General features: G+C 47.0%; 1 long non-coding RNA gene across 1 annotated transcript; it reads right to left on the reverse strand.

The window, feature by feature from the left end:
• Positions 1–491: 491 nt before the first annotated feature.
• On the reverse strand, positions 492–2,188 carry LOC128348896 (uncharacterized). The gene is made up of 2 exons (XR_008318410.1): positions 2,100–2,188; positions 492–775 (listed from the first exon to the last, which is right to left on the reverse strand). It is a non-coding gene; the product is annotated as an uncharacterized LOC128348896 (long non-coding RNA).
• Between the last annotated feature and the right edge of the window lie 4,211 nt (positions 2,189–6,399).

The following is a 6,399-nucleotide window of genomic DNA, read 5'->3' on the forward strand; positions in this document are numbered from 1 at the left end:
AGATACAAAACCAGTGCAAGCGTTCTTGTGGATCAGAAGAAGTTAATGATTTGGCTCATATTTTACTTCATTGTAAATTTTACAGCACTCCACGTAGCAAATTGATTTTACCTCTTTTAGAGAACATTCAAGGAAGGCCAATGGATTTTTATGTAACTTATCTTCTTGCAGATAAGACTGTATTTGTTACTTGTTGTGTCGTTAGATGTTGTGCATTACATACAAGATCCATCAAGAAATTGGTGAAGGCCCCCACTATCAGTTAGGTAAGGATGTCCCTGATGGGTAAACTCCCTCTACCTAAATGCAACTGCAATATCTGACAAACTGGACCAACTGCATTGAATGTCATCTCTGTATATAATGCTGAAATCTGGTCAAGTACCGTAATAAAGATATTGATTGATTGACTGAAGGCCAAAAGAACAATCGACTGCAAAAATATCCAGCACAAGCCTAACTGAAAATGAAAGGGAGCCATACAACGTCTATTCATTCTTCCCCAGTGTAGGAAGGTATCCTTTACTATGGGTTGTCACATCCATTTGCTCCCAATAGACAGGACTCTTTGTGCAGATTAGAAGCCATCCCAAGATGCCCCAGTCAAGCTCCTCCCAGTTCCTGTCCTGCCTTGCTCCCTTGCACAGGACCTTGAAAGAGCTCCAGCTTTTCTCAGCGTTTTGCCAGCATCTCTCTCTCTCTTTTGCTTCCGTGTTGCTTTCTCTCCCGTTTTCTTTAGTCCTCGCCTGCTCTTGTACTTTCCTTCTCTGTTTTCCTTAAACAAACAAACAAAACCCCAAACACCTTCACTTTTCTTTCTGCACTATCTCTTCCTTCTCAAATGCCATGCAACATGCAAAATTTAACAGCCTCCCTATCGGAGGACAAAGAGTAGGATTGGACAGCTGTTTGGGCTGAAAGCGGCAGAGACCAAACCAAATGAAGGGGCTGCACTCAAATGGCCCACTCAACAGACAAAGCAGGCCACAACAAGTGCCATCAGGCCCAACTAGCACACCCTTCCCAGACCGGGGCTGGGGCTTCTGTAGAGCGGGCGCCTGCTTCCCCGTCCAAAACAGCCTCCACTGCGGTGGACATAGCCCCGACCTCCAGTGTCCCTGAGGCCTTCCCTGATACAGCTGCAAGGGGAGAATCCACCATCCCAGGCACGCCCCTCCAACCGCCGTGCTTGGAGGAACCCAAGGCCCCTTTGCAGCCTTTTGACCAGTTCTCTTCAGGGCATGATGATAATGTGGGGCAGTCGGATGACCAGATGGAGTCACCCCACTCTTCTGAAATGGATGTTCCTCTGCTGCAGCCTATTATAGTGACCATAGCTCTTATTACTCCTGTTCCTCAGGAGATAATCATGAAATCCCCTCAGCCCCCCTCCCACCTTAGTTGCCTCCTCCACAAGGCTTGGTGCCTGTGGCTTCTGTAGACTTATAGCCTGCTCCCTCCTCCTCGCATGGGGAAAGGCTACCTCCAGATGCTCTCAGTGGATCAAGGACCTGATAGCCCAAGAACCAGGAAGGAGAGAACCCCCCTCCCCTTTAACTTCCTCCAGTGCCAATCTTGCCAGCAGAGCCAACACTCCCTCCAGCACCAGTTACCCAGTACTGGGTTATTCCAGTTACCAGTAGGGGGCAATCCAGTTTTAGGTGGGAAAGCTTTGTCTAGACCTATACCAGAATGTGAAAGAGGTAGATTCCGCCCAAGATCTCCAAGGCAGCACAGAACTAGAAATGGATAATCTGATTCTGAGGACCAGCAGTCTCCAGATCCCACCAGAGATTCCAAATCTCACAACAGGTGTAGGTCTCCAGGAAGCGGTGTAGCAGGGACAGGTCTCCTGATATCCTTAGACTGGCCAGGCCTTCTCCTACCACTGTGGCCAGGCAGCTTAGAGCTACCACCCACCCTTTTCCACCCACAGACCTGCCTTTGCCAGCTAGGCCTATTTCTGTACAATATCTTTTCAGACTACTCAGTCCAGAGCAGACTTGGCTCACACCCCATCGCCAGTGCTAATGAATGGGCTTACTCAGCCAGACTACCACCTACTAAGGAGGGGTTACCTCATTGGTGAAGGCACTCACCAGCTGCTTTTATACCCAAGCTCTTCAAACATGAAGATTTTGAAATCCTCCTTTCCAAGGCCTGTCAGACCCTGCAAACCAATACTGACTCTGTCACCACGGCTACCACGGAATCTGTAGCTTCAGAGGTTTTCCCCTCCTAAACTCAAGCAATTTTACAACATACCTGTTGATGTTTCAGCCGTGCTTTCTGTGCCTCTTGTAGATGCCCCAGATGCCCTGGCCTCCAATGTAGCTGTTAGGAGGTCCCTTTGGTTAAAATCTTGGAATGTGGATTTAAAGTCAAAATTCAGCTTAGGCCCCTCAGCTTTTAAGGGAGCCAAACTATTTGTGGAATCTCTGGTCCCTGGTTGTAGAGACTAGAGATAAGAAAAAGGCCATGCCATTCACCAGACAGTCCTTCAGATGTATGCAGTCTAATTTTTGCAATAACAGAGGCTCCCCCCCACCCCCCAATCCAGGGACAACAGAAGCACATGAGCACCTTGGCGTCCAGCATGGAACTCCAGCCCCGGCAGCCCTTCAGACAGCAGACAGCTAATTGCAACTTGATCAGTGCTGCCTTCTCCAGAAACATCAACAAGCAGCAGCAACAACAATGACTATCCCGCTCCTCCCATGGGAGGAAGGCTCGTAGATTTCATTGCAACCTGGCAAAAATCAACTCAGGACCTTGGGGTCCTCTCCACTATCAAAGATGGCTACTCACTGGACTTCCAGACTATCCACGCCTCTCCAGGAATCCCAAGAAACACCTCCTCATGACGTGGGCGATTCACCAACTTCTTCAAATCCACGTGATAGAGGCAGTACCATCGACAGATGCATGTCGAGGCATCTACTCCATTTTATTCTTGGCCCCCAAAAGAGACGGATCCTGGAGAGTGGCCCTTGACCTGGAGCACCTAAACAAGCTCATCATGAAGCATGTGTTCTGAATGGAAAAACTACACATCATACTCTTGGCCATACAACCAAATGACTTCCTGTGGATCTGATGGAGCCCTACCTCCACTTCCTAATTCTTCCAGCACACAGGTGCTTCCACATATTTTCATACACACACTTCCAGTCCAGGGCCCTTCCCTTCGGCCTTTCATCGGCATCCAGGGCGTTTACTAAAGTCCTGGTGGCCCTTGCAGCTCATATGTGGATGCAGGGGCTGCACATTTATCCTTTCCTGGATAATTTTTTGATCAGATTGAAGTCCTTCCAGTCGGCAGAATCAGATATCAGCCACTTCACCACCATCCTAGCCCAGCATGGCTTCTTAGTCAACATATTGAAATGTTTTCAATACAGACCATCTGGGGGTGACCATAGACACAAAACAATCCAGGATAACACTTTCTCAGGAAAGCAGAGACAAACTCCAAGATCAGACACAACAGATCCTAGCCCAGCCCTCAGCAGACCTAATGACCTTGGCCAGGCTGCTTGGCACCATGGTCTCGCACATAGACATGTTCCCATGGGTCTAATGGCATTCCAAACACCTTCAGTGGCTACGCTTGTAGTTCTCAGATCTCATGGCCCTGGCTGTAGTACCCCCATGACCCTGTTCAGACCATCCAGACCTGCTCAAACAGGGTCCTCTATTCCACCCAGGACCCTCGTGGCTTCAGCTTCACACATGGAATACAGGAACATAGGAAGCTACTATATACTGAGTCAGACCATTGGTCCATCTAGCTCAGTATTGTCCTCACAGACTGGCAATGGCCTCTCCAAGGTTGCAGGCAGGAATCTCTCTCAGCCCTATCTTGGAGAAGCCAGGGAGGGAACTTGAAACCTTCTGCTCTTCCCAGAGTGGCTCCATCCCCTGAGGGGAATATCTTGCAGTGCTCGCACATCAAGTCTCCCATTCATATGCAACCAGGGTGGACCCTGCTTAGCTAAGAGGATAAATCATGCTTGCTGCCACATGACCAGCTCTCACTGAGCATATCCTACTAGCTGCCAAGGGCTACTCAAAGAATATCCAAGATACTATCCTGGCTTCCAGGTGCCAGTCCATGGTCAGAATATATCAGACTAAATGGGTGGTTTTCCTCAAGTGGGCCAAGTACAAAAAGATTCCACCTCTGAAAGCATCAAGATCTCAGGACCTTTCTTTTCTCCAAACAAGCCTAGGCAAGAGGTTATGGCCTAGTACACTCTGCTGACAGTTGTCGGCTCTCATCTGTTCTTCATCCATCATCCAAGACCTCTATGGCTTCCCATCCTGATGCCCAGAGGGTCCTAAAGAGGGCATCTAACGTTACACCTACCTCAGTGCATAGCTTCCCCTTATGGAATTTAAATAAAGTACTTAACACTCTGATGATGCCCTCGTTTGAACCCTTTAAGACGGCTCCACTCAAGCTCTTGACTAATAAGGTCTTATTCCTTGTAGCCATAACATCGGCACATAGGGTGTTGGAACTGAGGGCGCTCTCCATTGGCAAACATCTCTGCCTTTTTTAGCTGGTCTCAGTAGTCCTTAAAACAGACCCTACCTTCTGCCTGAAGGTCCACTCCATTCCATAGGAACCAGGTCATCATCCTGCCTACCTTTTGTCCTTCTCCTCATCATCCAAAGGAGAAGGTCTGGCATATGCTGATGTGAAGTGAGCACTCACGACTTACCTCAGGCGCACTAAAGACTTGCGTAAGACTGACACCTTATTCATCTCCTTTCATCCTGTATCTATGGGAATGTAGCCATCTAAAACTACCCTAGTATTTTGAATTTAGGCTTGCGTTTCTCTTACCTATGAGTCCTTGTCTGCATCTTCCATCCACAATCACAGCACATTCCACACAGAGTGTGGCTAGATTGGCTGCCTTTTCGGTGATTACACCTATCTCCATAATATGCAGGGCCGCTACCTGGTCACCAGTATCACCCTTTGTCGGCATTATAAGCTAGACATTCACCAATCAGCTCAAGCCAGCTTTGGGCTCATTGCAACATGTGGTCTCTGTTTAACTCTATTTTTCTCTGCCATAAACCTTTCCACCCGGAGACAACTGCTTGTGTATGTCCCATAGTAAAGGATACCCTCCTACACTGGGGAAGAAAATAACATTGATATTACTTACCATGAAGGTTTTTTCTCCACAGTTTATGGAGGGTATCCAACCCACCCTAGGTGTATACTCATACACCTAGGTATGATTTGGTCTATTTTGGATCGTACCTTATTTTTTCTTTTTGGGAAATGTCTCCTATTTGTCTGCTGTTGTTGCCTCTGGCAGTTGTCCTCACATTTGCCTTTCTGGCTGACCTTGAATCTGTGTTTTTTGTATGTCCTTATGTTTCTGTAAGTTTTCTTGTGTGTCCTTTCCCTTATATTCCTGCATTTCTTCATCTGGAGCCTCCCACAATGGCAGCTTCACAAGACAGTCCCAGAACTGGGAGGAGCTTGACCAGGGCATCTTGGGATGGGTTCTAATCTGCATAGAGAATCCTGTCTATTGGGAACAAGTGGGTGTGACACAACCCATAGTAAAGGATACCATCCATACACTGTGGAGAAAGAACCTTCATGGTAAGTAATATCAATGTTATTTTCTTCCCCAGTGTAGGAGGGTATCCTTTACTATGGGACATACACAAGCAGTTGTCTCCGGGTGGAAAGGTTTATGGCAGAGAAAAATAGAGTTACTTTTGAAGGGGATTGTGCCAGAGAATTTCCCAGTGGATTGTGTCTCAGTGTCTTAACTTGCAATATATATGATATTTGTATTTCATGAAATATGGGTGGGTATTGACTTCTAAGTCACTTATAAGTAGATCTTTGATATTTGGAAGTTGCCACGTGCTCACCTATCCTCTCTGTTTGGATCCAAGTTCAGCCCAGCCACTCCTGTGGGCACTAAATCACCAGAGAGTGGGGGGCTCAGTGTTGCCTGAGGGTCAACAGGACGCTAGAGCCAGCCCAGTACACAATCACTGATCTGCTATATACTGCTGCACAGTGAGGCTCCAAGACCTCTGAACAAAGCTTCTCCAACCCCATTGCATTTCAAACTTGACCAAGGGTTTAAAAAGCTTGCAGGAGATTTGTGATTCACCAAATAAACTGCTGATTTTGTATGTCAAGTCAGAAGGTTGCTTTTAAATGACAGAAAACTTTAGACTAACATCGGACTCAGCAGGTGACCTGCTGTTTGCTTAGATTTAAAATAGCAGTTTCCCCCTGACATAATATTCAAACTGGGATTTATCTATGCACACACACCACGTGCATTTTACCTTGAAAATATAGCAGAGACAGAATCCTACACCATTTTTTCTAAATATTTTCTCTTTGGT

Source organism: Hemicordylus capensis, chromosome 3 (assembly GCF_027244095.1).
Source record: "Hemicordylus capensis ecotype Gifberg chromosome 3, rHemCap1.1.pri, whole genome shotgun sequence".
Lineage (NCBI taxonomy): Eukaryota > Metazoa > Chordata > Lepidosauria > Squamata > Cordylidae > Hemicordylus > Hemicordylus capensis.